This window comes from Pongo pygmaeus, chromosome 5 (genome assembly GCF_028885625.2).
Source record: "Pongo pygmaeus isolate AG05252 chromosome 5, NHGRI_mPonPyg2-v2.0_pri, whole genome shotgun sequence".
Taxonomy (NCBI): domain Eukaryota; kingdom Metazoa; phylum Chordata; class Mammalia; order Primates; family Hominidae; genus Pongo; species Pongo pygmaeus.
In genome coordinates, this window is record NC_072378.2 from 93400314 (window position 1) to 93416887 (window position 16574).

The 16574-nt window shown below is 32.6% G+C and overlaps 1 long non-coding RNA gene across 1 annotated transcript in view; it reads left to right on the forward strand.

Annotated features, from left to right (window-relative positions):
* LOC129038929 (uncharacterized) overlaps positions 1–15123 on the forward strand; it is a 71233-nt gene extending 56110 nt beyond the window's left edge. The window contains exons 8-10 of the long non-coding RNA XR_008503254.2: positions 4795–6991; positions 13727–13838; positions 14670–15123. This is a non-coding gene — a long non-coding RNA (uncharacterized LOC129038929). The remainder of the gene's footprint in view (positions 1–4794; positions 6992–13726; positions 13839–14669) is intronic.
* The last annotated feature ends 1451 nt before the right edge of the window (positions 15124–16574 follow it).

A 16574-nucleotide genomic window follows, 5' to 3' on the forward strand; every position in this document is an offset into this window, starting at 1 on the left:
GTCTGTGGGTTTTGCTTTCTGTGAATACTGTATTTTTGATCCATGGTTGTTTGAATCCACAAATGTAGAACTTGCACATACGAATGGCTGACTATAGAGAGAGTTTGATTCCATTCACAGTTTTGGGCATCCACTGGAAGTCTTAGAACTTAACCCTCATGGATAAGGGGAGACTACTACATTATTGGAAAAGGTAACAGAAAGGATAAAATTTCTTACCTTATCATGGATTAGAAGACAGTATGACATTATTTATTATTAAATATGGCTAATTTTTGCTTAGTCCTACTTATGCTTTCCTTTTAAAAAGTTTACATTTATGAATCTTAAAGAAATAATAATAAATCATATAACATTTAACATCCAATTAGAAGTAAAAAAAGGGCTGTTCCAGAAAATGGAAACAAGATTTCAGATAAATACCAATTTGTCATATTTTGTGTTAAAGTGATAACATGATGTGTGTAGTTATTATATAGCATTTACTATAATTGTTATTTGCTGTTATAATTATTATTATTGTCTGGCGTGGCTATGTCTTAGTTTACTTTCTAAAGTATTGCCTATAGTAAGTACAGTCCCTACATGTTATTTGGTATTTACTGTATTATAGTTTAATATATGGTTAACTTTTATAAATGCTTGCTTGAATGCAATGTATATTCACTAATCATAAAGGTGAAAGAGTTCTATATACATGCCAATATGTGGGGACTAAACTTGTTATTTGTTTTGTTTAAATCATTTATATTCTTATTTTTGTTCTGCTTGATGAATTAGTTTCTGAAAGAGTGGTATTATAATCTCTCATACTAATTTAAGATATGTCCAGTTTTCTCACAATACAGACAAATTTTGAATGATATGTTTTGAGCCTCTCTTTGAAGCTCATACTTGTTCTGAATTATAGTATCTTGTCAAATTTTTCCTTTAATCATGTTCACAGTAGTGACTTTATCTATAATAATGGTCCTGTCTTAAATTCAAAACTGTCTGCTTAATATCATTATATTAACTCCTCTCTTGAGTATTTGCCTACATCATTTTATATCCTTTCATATAAAATCTTTCCCTGTCATTTTGTTTTATGTGTAATTCTAGTGTACATCATATCACAGATTTCTATTTTTTAGTTCATTTTGAGAGTTTTTGTCAACTGATGACATTGGCCTGTGTCTACTTGTTGTTATTACTGATGTATTTGGATTTATTTCTGCTGTCATATTTTGTAGATAATATATCTGCAGTGTTTTCATTTCCTTTCTTACTTTTTAAAAATTAATAAACATTATTTTTCAGAAAGTTTTATGTTCACAGTAAAATTGAGCAAATTACAGAGAATTTCCATGTACCCTCTGTCCCCAGTTTGTGGATTGTCTTCTCTTTCTCTTGACATTGTCTTTAGCAGAATGGAAGTTTTCAATCTGAATGAAGTCTTATTTACCAACTATTTCTTTCATGGATTGTATTTTTGGTATTGTAGCTAAAAAATCATCACCAAACCCAAGATCATCTAGATTTTCTACTGTGTTATCTTCCTACAGTTTTCTTTTGTATTGTATTTTTTTTAGTTTCGTGGGTTGCATTTAGGTCTACGATGCATTTTCAGTTAATGTTTGTGAATGGTGTAAAAGTTTGTTTCTAGCTCCATATTTTTGAATGTACATGTCTAGTCGACCAGGTCTTGTCTTTGGTCCTTTGTCAAAGACCAGTTGACTAGAATCACATGGTCTATTACCGGGCTCTCTATTTTGTTCCACTGATTTATTTATCTACATTTTCAACAACACTGTCTTGATTTCTATAGCTTTATACTAGATCTTGAAGTGCAGTAGTGTTAGTCCTCTGACTTTGCTCTTTTTCTTCACTATTGAGTTGGCTAATCTGGACCTTTTACCCTTCATAGAAACTTCAGAATAAGTTTGTCCACAAAATAACTTTCTGGGATTTTGATTGGTATTGCATTAAATCTATTACTCAAGTTGGAAAGAACTGACATCTTGACAATATTGAGTCTTCCTGTGCATGAACATGGAATATCTCACTACTTAACTTAGGTCTTCTTTGATATTGTTCATTAGAGTTTTGTCATTTTCCTCATGTAAACATTTAATATATTTTATCAGATTTATACATAAGTGTTTTATTTGGAGGATTGATGTAAATTGTATTTTTTTATTTCAAATCCTGCCAGCTCATTGCTTGTATATAAGAAAGTTTTTGACTTTTGTGTATTGCTGTCTTTGATATTTTTCACCTCTTTATCACTCTGTGTTTCACCTTGGTAAATTTTCCAGGTTTTTAAAAGTTTACCATTTTCATACTGAATTGTTCCTTAAGTGGTGTTTATCCCATCTAATGAGTTTCTCAGGAAATATAAAAATATTGCTCTTTTACAAATGGGCTTATATTTCCTAAATGTCTTTTTTATAGAGATTTTATTAAAACTCTTTTGTTAACTATTTTAAGCACATTTATTTATTTTAGAGTGTTTTTTATTTTTTGTACTGTATTGAGTTCTTGGGGCTGAGTTTGCCATATTTGTTGAGTCTGTTGATTCAGGGGCCAAGTAGATTGTTCTCTTTTACATTTTGTAAATTTTGTCATTATATTTTAACTTAACTTTATTTCTTGGTACATGTGTGTGTTGGTATCCCTATAGTATTGGTTGTGGGAATTATCTCCTGAGTGCCTTTTCTATGCTTCTGCCAAATATCCCAGATTTATCACCAGAGGGTACAAATTTTTATCGTTAATTTTTTATTGGAGTTATGCAGACCTCATGGATAATTCTGAACCTAAATCTATTCAAGACAAAGTTTTCAGATTTTGATTCCTCAGAAGAGACATATTTTTGTTTTACCCAGGGACAAGGCTAAAGAAAATATTATTATCTTTTATTTGAGCCAATTGTTGGGTATATTTCCCTACTTTCTTACAAATGTTTATTTATTTATTTATTTATTTATTTATTTATTTATTTTGAGCACTGACCATTTAGGAGCTAATAAACACCCAGATGTTAGCTCCCATATAAACAATAAACAGAGTCCCTATGTTTTGGGCACCAAATTTTTCTGAAACCATGGAGAGTTTAGAAACTGTATTTCATTTTTTCCTACATTTTTCTCTTCAATTCCCTTCCATTTTTAGCAACTCACACTTGCATTCAAAATTATTTTGATTAATTATTTTCTTTCAAGGATTTCTAGCCATTTGGGCAGATGAATTTTACATTTTGTCCATCTGTTATTTTGATGGAATGAGATATAATACTCAAAATTAGTAGACATCCTAACTAGAGGAAGAACCAAGATGATCACATAAAACAATGCTCCCAAACATCTATTATAGCCCACATAGAAGATAATAATAAATCTATAGCTTACTGATGTGGACCGCATAAGCTTCTTTTTACTTTGTGGCAACCAGCTTAGGCATCTGGCCACCCAGTCTCCACTCAGCTATGAGGGAGGCTGGTATCATAACTTTGCACTCCTCTAACCTATTTGTAAGCACATTGTGTTCCTCAGCACACAGGTTAGGAAACCCTGATAAATAAAATTAATGTCTTATTGTCTTCATTTTTTATAATTTTAACAATATAATATCTTAGCATACTTGTTAAAACTAAAATTTTTATACCTATATACATTTATACACACTAGAAGCATAGTGTAGCAAAAATTATATTTTCCCCCATTCTCTATTATGAATATTTTCTTAAAAATACCCATTTATTTTATAACATTTTGAAAGAGAAAGAAGACATACAAAATTAACAATAATCCTAATAGCAAAAGACAAAAATTACTTGTGACTTCAGTTTCTGACATGCATATCTGGTTACAGAGTATGTGCTCAATAATATTTATTTATTTGAATGAATTCAAAATTTTTGTAGAATTTTAAACAACATTTTACTTTGTATATTTAGTTACATATAATTGTTATCTTTGTACATGTAAGTACAGTTTTATGTCCAGCTGTATTTTCTTTTTCACCAAACATTCTAATGTGATTATATCAAGATACATTTGTTTGCACGTGACAGAACAGGAAATCAAACTGGTTGAGGGGGGAAAAAGGCAGTTGTTAGAAAGATACAAGCTTATATCAAACAACTGAAGGAAATTTTAACCTTCGGTCTCTGAAAAGATGAATGCTCTTACTTAGTTTCAAGAACTACCAGACACTCAAACCATCGCTGGAATCTCTCTGACATGTTTTTGATTCCTCTTTGTATATCTAGCTCAGGCTGAACATCCTATCTTATAGCTTTTATCGGCAAAAAGAACTATTTATGATTTCTCTGATCCCACATTTAAAAAAATAAGTCAGAAGAGAATTATGATAGATCATTTCCCAGAAGAAAGTAGACATAATTCTATAAGAAAAGGATAGTATTTGAAAGGAACAGCAATATATGTGTTATCGAGTGTAACTTTAATTGTCAATTTAAGCTTTCTATCATATTTTTTTTTTTTACATAATGGGCATTGTAGTGGATGCCCCAGAATTTGCTTACCTATTCTGTTTCCAAGTAGTACATTGTTCTTATATTCAATGTTGTAATACAGTTTTTTTGGTTGTTTGTCATTAGCTTGTACAATTCCCTTAGAACATATTTTCAAAATTAATTTCTGGGAAATACACGGAGAATATACAATAAATAATGTGTATGAGTTTATGTACATCTTAGCCTTGATTATTATATTTTAAATTTTCACTTGAGTGTTTATATTGACTTTCTCTCCCTCTTTCCCTTTCTCTCTCTCTGTTTATATTTTTTAGGAGAATGTTTTATCCAATGTTTCATATCATTGGCACAACGAACATCAGTAAAGATGGAAACTGGTTTACTATGAATTGTAAATAAATATTTTTATATACTGAAACTTGTATTTATATTTAGCTTTGTGATACCAGATGGAAGTCTTGCTCAATGATCTATATTTAAAACAAATGAAATAAGTTATATTACATTGACCATATGAAATTTATTATTGTTATAACTTAAATGTGGTTAACATCAGCAATTCTATGTGGCTAAACCTAGTATATCAGTTAGGAACTTTTTAAAACCTGAAAATAGAAGAATAATTGGACAATAGTAACATAAAACAAATAGAAGCAATTTTTTTTCTTATATAACAAGAAGTCTGGAAGTGGTTGCAGATGTTGGTTTAGCAGAACAATGTCTACAGAGATACAAGTTCCTTCTATTGTTTTTACTCACTGTCTTATGTATTTCATTTTTATGCTTGTTCACCTCACATTCACCAATTTGCTGCTGTGACTCTAGACAACATATTTGTATAATGGGAGAAGATAGGGTCAGAAGAAGACCATGGTACCAGCTCTGTCTATTCCTTTTTACCAGGAAAGAGAATATCTTTTTCTCAAAATTCCCAGTATACCACTGTTGACAACTCGTTGAATAAAACAGTGTTGTGATCACATTTGTCTGCAAAGAAAGCAAGTATAATAAGTATTTAGCTAGGCACATTGTGGTCCTGAGCTTTAGTGATTCTCTTGGTAAAGTACATAAAAGAGAAATAGGTATTGGGAATGTAATTCACAGGGTCTTCCACAGGGTATTTTCTTACTAAATTCAGTACTATGTAAAGCCAGAACAACTTCAAAACCTCTACATTATAAGAAGTATTAAAAAGGACTTTAAACATCATAAGCATGATCTTTGGTCTTAATAAGCATATTAATATAATAAATATAAGCATAAGTTTAAATATTAATAAGCATAGGCTTTATTGTCTTAAATGTTGTGTATGACAGAAGAGAAGTTTATGCAATTGTTTCCAGAGTTGGTACACTTAATGGTACCAACTTTTTTTCCTTATTGAAACTCTGTTATGACTACTTTAAAGATAATCTTGCATAGTGGGCATCTAGAATCTGCTAGTAGCTGGGTGACCACTGTGGTTCATACCTGACCAAACATCCGTGATGAAATTATGGAGCTGACTCACCAGAAGTCAATTTGCATTAGGAACTTTGAAGTCTCCTGAGAAATGAATACTATCCTCAGGGTAGAAGTATTCAGATATGAGAAGCTTGGCCTTAAAACAAAGCCTTTGTATTGGGTGGAGTGGTGAATCAGATTCTAGCACTGTTCTGAAACATGGATTTGTTCCTCAATCCAACATGACTCCTTTCCACAATTAGAGTCATTCATGTCGGATCTTGGGGTAGAGAGGGCAGGGCATGATTTATACATGAGAAATGATTTGTAAACAGTTTGCAGTCATACTCACTAAATTCAGTTATTAGAACCCAAGTAGCTTCGTTAGTAGAATGTAGCATAAAAATGAGGGACAAACATTCTTCTCCACTCAGCAGCACAATATTTATGAGGAAGCATTGTTTCTAATGTAGCAGGCAGTGGCAGTGACTGGTGCACATATAGATCCACAAGACAAGCTGCTGTTCCTGGCATGAATAGATATGCATCAGTCTAGGCAAGAATGCCAAGTGTAAGAGGAAGGCTAAGAAACCACAGCTGTACCCAACACAAGTGACACAGGTCAAAAGCAGAGCCAAACATGAGAAACTGTGAGAATCAGCAGAGATGGGACTTCTAAGTGGTCATGGTGCCCTCCAGGAGATTGAGCTACAGTTAAAAGGTAAGAAGTAGAGAATGCAGTGTGATAGCTGATTAGTAAACTTACCATATTTGTTTGTGTGTGGGTAGTACGCTCTCGAGAAATTCTTATGAGCACTTTTTCAGTAGTTGTGACTTATCTTTAGCACCTGTGGGCAAGAGTCATTGGAATATACATTACACCTACAAATGAATATTTATCTCTGAGATGAGCTGGTCACAGTTTAATAAAAGTAGGACAGAATAACAGCAAATATTTGGCTTTGCGTTTATGTCTATGGATCTATTGCAAGATCTTAAATATTTCCCATTCTTGGTCCTGGAGCCCTTTTTGCTCTCAGATGGATTCTCAAATAAGAAATGAAAAAGGTAAGGGAGCTAAAAGCATTTTAGAGTATTTAAAAAAATGCCCGTTATCATTCTAGAACAGGAGTCAGCAAACTTTGTTTGTAAAGGTCAACGTAGGAAATACTTCGGCTTTGTGGGCCATGTGGTCTGCAACTACTCAACTCTGCCATTTTAGCACAAAAACAGCCATAGTCGGTACCTAAACAAAAGCGTGTGGCTGTGTTCTGATAAAACCTTACGAATATTGAAATTTATATATCATGTAATTCTCACATGCCACAAATATTCTTATTTTGATTTCTTTCAACCATTTTAAAATATGAAAACCATTCTGAAGCTCTTTAGTTATACATAAACAGATGGCAGGCCATAGTCTCTAGCCTATAGGCTCTAGCTTACTGACCCTTGTTCTAGGAGCATAAATTAACCCATTTGATGTCTGTAAGAACATAACAGAGTAGAATAGTTACAATTCCTATTATACATATAAAGTGTATGTTATATATATACTGTTTATATATATATTGTATATGTATATAAGATGTATGTACAGTATATATAATATATAATACATACATATATACATACACTATATATAATATATATTATATTATATATGCATACATATATGCATACATATATTATATACTATATATAATATACAATATATATAATATATAATATATTATACGTATACATATAATATTATATATGTGTACATATATTATATATACAGTATATTGTATATATAGTATATATAATATATAATACAGTATATATAATATGTATATATAATATATATAATATAATGTATATATAATATATAATATAGTATATATAATATACTATATTATATATAATATACGTTATATATTATATATAATATATAACATACAGTATATATAATATATAATAGATATATATCTTATATACATACATATCTTATATACATATATACATATATACATATATACAGTATATATTATATATACTGCTTATTCATATATATGTTATATACATATTACATGTATATTATATGTGTATTATTTATACATATTATTATAGGGATTACTATTATATATTATATGTATTATATGTATTACATATATTTAATATAATATTATGTATATGTATTATATATTATACGTATTGAAACTATATCTTATATACATATAATATATATGCATATACAATATACATATAATATATATGCATATATAATATATATATAAATAAACTGAGGCCAAAAAAGATTTGCTGTCTGACTTAAGGACACACAGTAGGTGGTAAAACCAGTATTCATACCAAGGTAAGTCTGATAAATTTAATATTCTTTTGATATATGGAAATTTCTATTAAGTGGCAGCAGTTTTCTAGAGGGCTGTGCTGAGATGAATGGCAAGGTCTTGCTATGGCTCAGCAGCAAGAAGTATAGCGATGAATTTTCAATATCTTCTGTGAGTAGGAGAGGTATGTGTGGCAGCAGCTGCTGTAAATAATTATTTCTCCATCTCTAACAGGTGAAAACAGAACTAATGATGTTTTCTGATTTTGAGAATTCCAGAATGATTAGGGTTTCATCTGCACTACCAACAACTTCAGCTCCAAAGAGGACTTTCACAAATGAGCTGGTTTGTGTTGAGATTTCCAAGTGCCTGCATTTTGATCATTTTATCACACAATAGTGGCTCATGCTGTCCCCACTATGACTTCTGTGTCCCCACACCTCTTCTCTGGCTGCCGCTGCCATTTTGGTCTGCTTACAGGTGTGAGATTTGATAATATTCTACTGCTTCTGATACTCTATTTCTATCTTGTACATAGTTTAGTCCCAGGCTAACTTTTAAAGGCTGATGGGAGACAATCTTCCAGGACGCTGCAGACTATTTACCTAGAAAGTCCGCACTCTTTAATGCTTCCGTTCGATGCTGATGTCAAGGAATTCTGTGTCACATGAAGACTGTCAAGACTGAAAGTAAGGGGCAGTGTGGAGGAAAGTGTCGAAGGAAGGGCTTCTCAACTCTCTTTTTTGTCAAACTCATCCCTATTCTTCTTTTTCTAGGCTTATATAATTTTTGAACTGGCTTTTTTGTTGTTGCTCAGTATAATTGTTAATCTTTGCTTTATGACAACTGGTAGGAGTCCTCATGTGTGCTGGGCTTTAGCTTTTAAAACTCATGTGATCACATAAAGCCCACTGAATACTCCAGAATAATCTTACTACCTTGTGGTCAACACATCTTTCATCTTAACAACATCTGCAAAGTTCCATTTGCCATGTCACTTAACATGATAATAGGTATAACACAGGGGTCAAAGGCCATTGGGGACAAAGTTCTCCCTACCACACAAGTGTTTATACAATATGACAATAACACAGATTAATATGTAGCAGAGTAAAATTCTCAACATATGTGCAGAATAATCTTGCCTTGAACATGTACATCTGGTCAGTTGGAGAAGTAGAAAAGCCTCTTTAGACCTTGCTTAGACAGTGTCTGACTTTAAGTTACATGATTTAATCTCTCAGTGCCTCTGTATTTTTATCTTAAAGCAAGAATGATACATTTTATCATACCTAACTCACTGGACTGATGTAAACATTACAGGAAGTAAATGAATAGTAAACTTGCTATCTCAAGAATTTAGTATCCGTCTTTTATTTTTCATCACTGAGAACAGATCTTAATTAGAACCACGAATCTTCGTTATAAAGAGGAAAGAAAAAAGTAAATGTCTAGAATAGTATATATTTAAAATTATTTAACTCTAATGAACTTTCCAAATCTTATGGAAAAACCCATATGGTGTGTGTAAGTGCAAATACATGGAAAAATTCGATGAGGAATCTATTTATTTTCATGTTTTATTATGCCAAGAGATAATGTAGTGCCTCGTTCTGAAATCTCATCTGTCATACTGTGTTCTGTAAAGTGACAGAACATGATATGACATATTGATGAGACCCAAGGTGACACAAGGCATGGTTTGTGGTCTGCGTGTAGGTATAGATAATTAGAAAAACCCTGGAAAAGAGCAGTTTTGGAAGGATTTAATGAAGAATTATTATGATAGATAAATAAGAGGTAAGACTGAGCATACCTTTTTAAATAAAATAAAACATACATGATATCGGATGCTATCATCCTGACCCCCAAATTTTATAATTATGTTTGGCATTAACCTTTACATATGATTAAGATAGCAAACCGTATACCCACAGCATTCCCTTGTAAAAGGAGAATATGGTGATAGGAGGTAATTGAATTTTGTTCTGACCTGGTTTGGCCTCTGTGCGGAAGCAATTTGTGAATTATTTAGGAAAAAAGGAAAAGTATATTGCCTCAAGAGAGAATGCTGGGTGCAAAGAAGAATTTAGTTCAGTGGTGCTGTCTCTTAGAATACATCTGCTTTCCTAGCATGAAATGAAAAACGAAATGGAAATTTCCATTCGTCCTTATGCATTAACAAGATCCCTTCCTTTCACTGCCATGCTTCATATGTCCCAAACTAGACCAATGGTGGATCTAAAACTTTACAAATCATGCTGGAACCTTTGTTATTAGGATGGCAATCTATGACTGAACCAATAACGGGAAGTAACTCCACTGTAAATAAATTTGGCATGAACATTTGGGCTTCACAAACCAAGACTAAGGTATATTAAGAACAACATTAAGTGCAGTTGTTAATCTTAGCAGTTCTATTGAGTTGTATCTGCTTATATTTACACAATTTTAAAAAGGCACTATGGATTATTGGCATTAGAATAGTGATGAAATGAGAAAAATAATTGCTTTTTTCATTCTTGTCCCTTTCTTTGGTTTTTAAAGTCCTATTTTATGTTGCGATTACATAACTTAACCATCGGTGAAAATTTTAAAAATGCTAATATTATCATTGTGCTTTAACACAAGTCACAAATATATTTAAAGAACACCATTCTCCAAAGATTATAAATATTTTACTTTTTATTGCCATCAATGATATTGGCATGTATGTGACAGCCAAAGGATCGGAATGAAAATGATTTAATAAAGAAATTCAAAACTAATGCACAAAATGAAATTGCAACTGGGCTGTCACGGCCTTAGAGAGTTGAGGGGTCGGTATGAAACATTTTGTTTTATTTCTAAAGCTTTGATTGGCCTGCCAACATGCATTTGTGCTGTCACTCTGAGGGCCCTTCTAGTGCACTGAAGTGGCAGGCAGCTCTTGATTGATGAGTGTTTGCATCCATTTTATTATTTTTTGTATATTTCTTCCCTGACACGTTTAACTGAAAAAAATTCACATAAGAACCTTTGCAATTATGTGAGTCAACCCACATCAGAATTCCACTTTGGTGTATTTAGGAAACTGCAGCAAAAACAAACATACGTACAAACACCACAGGTTACTTGGAGATAAGAAGATGATGTCAGTTCTGTAACATTATTAATATATTCCTGTTCAAGTAAGAGGCAACAAAAAATCACATGCCAACAATTTTTTAAAAAGTTATAAGTTAGGCTAAAACTTTCTGAAATGGTTTCAAACATAAAACGATGTCTTTGGTAGTGAGCCATTTTACTATTTCCCCAATGCAATTTTCACATGCAAAGGGGAAAAGACCCCAAGACTGAGACTTTAAATTTCAGCATTTGATTGCATAAATATTGGTAAGCAGTGTTTAAAGGCTAAAGTGGCCCTGTAATCAAAGACTCAGCATTCTCATTTCATGAACTAATACAGGCTTGTACAGTGTTAAAGTCGTAAGTCTGAGATTGGCTCAATATACAGGTTTGAGCATACATATTGGCATTAACTTGGTCCTTTAATTTGTGCCACCTGACTGAATAAAAGGCATGAAAACTCTATTCACCCTTTGATTTTTTTCTATCCCACAACAACGGAGCCAGTTTTTTTTTGTTTGTTTTTTTTGTTTTTAATCTGTTAGGGCTCTATGTTTCACTTAAAAGAAAAGCAACTCAAACTGACTTAAACGATACATGACAAAAAAAAGTAGGTTTTGTTTTTCTGCATTTGGCTGATTGCTTTCGGCTTTCATAACTGGAAGATCCAGGGATAGGGTGGAAATCAAGACTGACTTGCCTTAACTGCTCATGGAGTCATCACTCTGCAGGCCTTGTGCAGGGTCAGCTTATCGTCAGACTGACTTCTCTCATAGTGGTAAAATGACAGTATAGATTTAGACTTTACATTCACCCACCCCACGTCAAGAATTACTCACAAGATGTCTTCTTTCTCAGAATCCATTAAAAAATTTAAATGTCCTATTTGGGTCAGATATTCTTTCTTGAACCAATATAAAAGGGAGGGTTGACAATGACCAAATTCCAAATACAAATCAAAATCAATTTAAGAAAATTTTAAGACCCGTGAGTTAAGAATTAGTACCGGAGGCTGGGGGTGGTGGCTCACGCCTGTAATCCCAGCACTTTGGGAGGCCCAGGCGGGTGGATCACAAGGTCACGAGATTGAGACCATCCTGGCTAACACGGTGAAACCCTGTCTCTACTAAAAACATAAAAAATTAGCTGGGCGTGGTAGCAGACACCTGTAGTCCCAGCTACTCAGGAGGCTGAGGCAGGAGAATGGCATGAACCTGGGAGGCGGAGCTTGCAGTGAGCCGAGATAGCGCCACTGCACTCCAGCCTGGGCGACAGAGCAAGACTCTGTCTCAAAAAAAAAAAAAGAGAATTAGTACCTGATTATGTTGGTGAAGAAATCTTTGTGTGAGCTGAATTAATCTTAAAAGCCTTCTAGGAGCAAGTTTTGTTTTTAAGATATATTTAAAATATAGGCAAAAAGAGTGTAATGAACTGGAAGGGGCAAATTGGAGTAATGCCCCTACGTCAATTTTTGTACTTACATTTGAGATGTATTTAAAAATAGATACCCCACTGAGCGCTTATTTAAAGCCCTATGCTAAGCTCTTTGTATATATTATTCATATCACACAAAGACCTTTTCTAGAATTAGATACTATTATCCCTATTTAGCAGATGAGAAAACTGGGTTTCAGAGAGGTTAAGTAACTTTTCCAAGGTCATTGTTAGAAAGTGATGAAAAGTAATTTGAATTTATAACTTCTAATTTGATAGTTCATGATCATAACCATTACATTATTATTATGCTCACATTTTTTGGTTTATAGGTCAATCTCTTATTTTGTGATCTTTAATGTGTTTATTATTTATAGGTCAATCTCTTTATTTTTGTGAAATCCCTACGGGCAGAAAAAGCAGGGAATCTTTACTGCTTAATTCACTAACCACTCTGTAGTATCTAAAGTAGTGTCTGGCTTATAGTAAATGCTTAATTAATATTTAAAAATTGTTGAATGAAGAATTATATCTTTTGGGCTAGAAAATGACATTATTGATTGCCTTAGGCCAATCCTGGAACTGGTTGCTACACAAAAGGGGAGAGATAAAATTTATCATAAAAAAATATGTAACAACAATGTCCACTACAATTCTTGGAAGAAAATTCCAAATTTGGAGTCTGGCATCACATTTTATTAACTACCTAACTAAAGTGTGGTTTTCTGTACCTCTGTTTTCTTTTATAAAATTATGGAAATGTATAGTGCACATCTCACTCTCTTATTGTGAATACTGTGAAGATTAAAAAAGGTAACATATGTCAGTTATCATGCAATATGCCCAGCATAAGAACTCACTGAATATTAAATACTATAATTCTTATTGTTACTAACTGTCTTTTCCACTTCATTATCATTCTTATTAGCATCATCTCCATGAGATCAAAGTGTCCCAATTATATCCTGAGGAGGCTGTTGTTTGATCTATTTTTTAAGTGTAAGATGGTACTTAATAACATCAATAATATGTATTAATTGGTACGTATGGCCAAGAAGACTATTTGGGCTTATTTGTCCTAAATCAGTTACTGTCCAGGGACTATCCTCATCAAAAGTCATGTAAAATTCAATCTAATGAGAGGTTTGCCAAAGAATTTACAGGATGCCTTTGGTATTCAAACAGAATATTCTTGAATCTGTTATAGCAAACCCAGGGAACTGAAACAAATTACTTAATTTTTCAGTTTCTGGAAATTTAGAACTTAAGAATTCTCTGAAATACATTTTGATTTTGAAGATTTAATGAAATTGTATTCCTTTGTAAGACTGAGCTTACATTCATCTCTAACTTAGAAATTGTTCTTAAACACTTTTCAGCGACCGAAATGTTAATACTTGTACCTTACATTTGTGGCCACTTATCATATAGAATCTGATAATATTAGTTGTTTCATGTGAATGAGTCTTATTTTTCAAAAAATTTTTTCCAAAAGTTTTTAACCGTTATATATTCTTTTAGTGACAGCATCTTCCACACTTAAAAACTTATAATACGGTTAATTAATGTTCATACACTTACAGAGTACTTGGGAATGCTTTTTAAATATCTACCTCTGACATAGTTAGGGCAAGTAATTTTATTTAACAAGGGAGAAAATTTAAATTTCAGAGCATTAAGTCATTTATTCAAAGTCATTTATCTAGTAAGTGACAGACCCCAAATTTCAACTCAAGTAGGTCTTTATATGTCAAATCTGGTCCTTGGGAGTATTTTTGTTCTAACAAACATTGCTTCTTCAAGTGCATATTCTTTCACTAGATTGGGAATATATGAAAGCAAGTACTTTCGTGACTTCTTTGTACGCTTAGGTGGTTCAATATTTTTCTCGCAAGAAACCAAGTGAATATTAAAAATATTCCTAATTGACAAGAAAGTACAGGAGCTGACTTGCTAGGATCATAGAACCAACAACGAGAGTGTGTCTGCATGTCAAGACTCTGATCCACTGTGTGGGACTCTTTTCATTACTCCATCCTCATCCTCCACCAGCCATAGCCACCGAAGAACACTCACTTATTTAAGCAAACTCTGTTTTTAGAATTGTAGATGATAATTATTGATTGCTTTTTTCAGAGTTTTTATTTTTTAACATTTATTACAACAAATTAGAATATAAGAGTGATGTGTCATGCCACCTTCCCCCAGAACTGATTCTGCTTACTTGACAGTTTGGATAGAAGTTGGCTTTCCCTATTGCATGCTTTCTCATACTGCATCTTTAGACAAAAGTGACCACCCCACAGAGATAGTGATGCAGATCTTGCTAGAGCTTCTAAACAACTAAATAACTAACTGATGATCAAACATTCATCCAACCCTTTATAAGTTCATTTATTAAATAAACATTTATTCACCTTATTGAATTAGTGGGAAGATAATGATGAATAAGCTATCATCTAGTGGATGCAGTAGAGAAGGAACTTTATTAATCCACAGAAATATATACTTGATCTTCGGGGTGAACTATTGGGTATCATAAAAGCACTTAGTGTGTACCAGTCTGTGTTCTAAATAGTTTACATTTAGGAACTCAATTAATATTCACTTTTATCTGAGAGAGAACTATTATTTACCCCAACCTACAGATAATATAATGGACACCCAAATGAATTAAGTAACTTTCTCAAGGTGGATATAGAGTAACTAAATTAAGGCTTGAAATTCTGCTGTCTGACTAAAAAACCCACGCTCTGTATTCCTCCATGCAACCAAAGTACTTTGTGTGTGCTATTTTGTCATTCTCAAGATTCTACAATATACATGGTCATTTGTGTGCATGTTTCATTTTTTTTTTTGCTAGATTCTTTACCCTCAGAGATATAAATCATATTTCATGTATTTGGGCCTTACCCATGGTATCTAGCATCATGTTTTGGAAATAGTTGCTTTACAAACAAATTAAAACCATTGTTCTTTATAAACTTATAACTAAATAAAAAGTAGCAATAATATTAAACATAAGGAATGAGACAAGCACAATGAGCAAAGATAGCAAAATGTAGGCTCTTATAGTAATGAAGGAAGATCTCAACACTCAAAGAATAATCCTGCTCTATTGTTAAATCAAATAGGATGTCTAATTAGCTAAGCAAGGATTTTTCTTTCTTTTTTCCTCCCCCAGAAACCCATTCAATTTTTAAAATATTCAAAATTCCTAAATGAAACAATTTTAATCATCTATCTGTAAGTTGGTAGCACTATAGGAAATTGACAGCCTGGCATCAGAGTTAAACACCCTTTTAATTCTTTTTGCTTCTAATTTGTATCATTAGTGCATCTTAGTCTGTCAAAGTAATCAAAGCCATCAGTGTGGGAGAAAAGGTGACTTGTGCGTACGAGTATCATGTATTTATTAATATGATTATTTTAGTCATTTAGTTGAAAAGAACTTATTTGTAATGACTGCAGTCACTGACCATGTTTATATTAGCATCTTTCCACTATGGTGAAGGTCCTGTCTACAAGTAAGAAAGCTATAGCTAGCATCAAGAAATGTTAAAACAGCTCTGTATTCATGCAGTATGAGGACAAACATGTGTGTCCTCTGTATAAGGCAAAAGCAGGGTAGTAAAGTCAAATCAAAATATTTGGGATTATATTTCTTCTTTGGCTATTCTTCAGTTAGAATAATATGAGACTTTGTGGGCACATTACCTAGAATGAAATATGAAGTTTCACCCTGAGCATACACACGTGGTGCACCTTAACTGTTC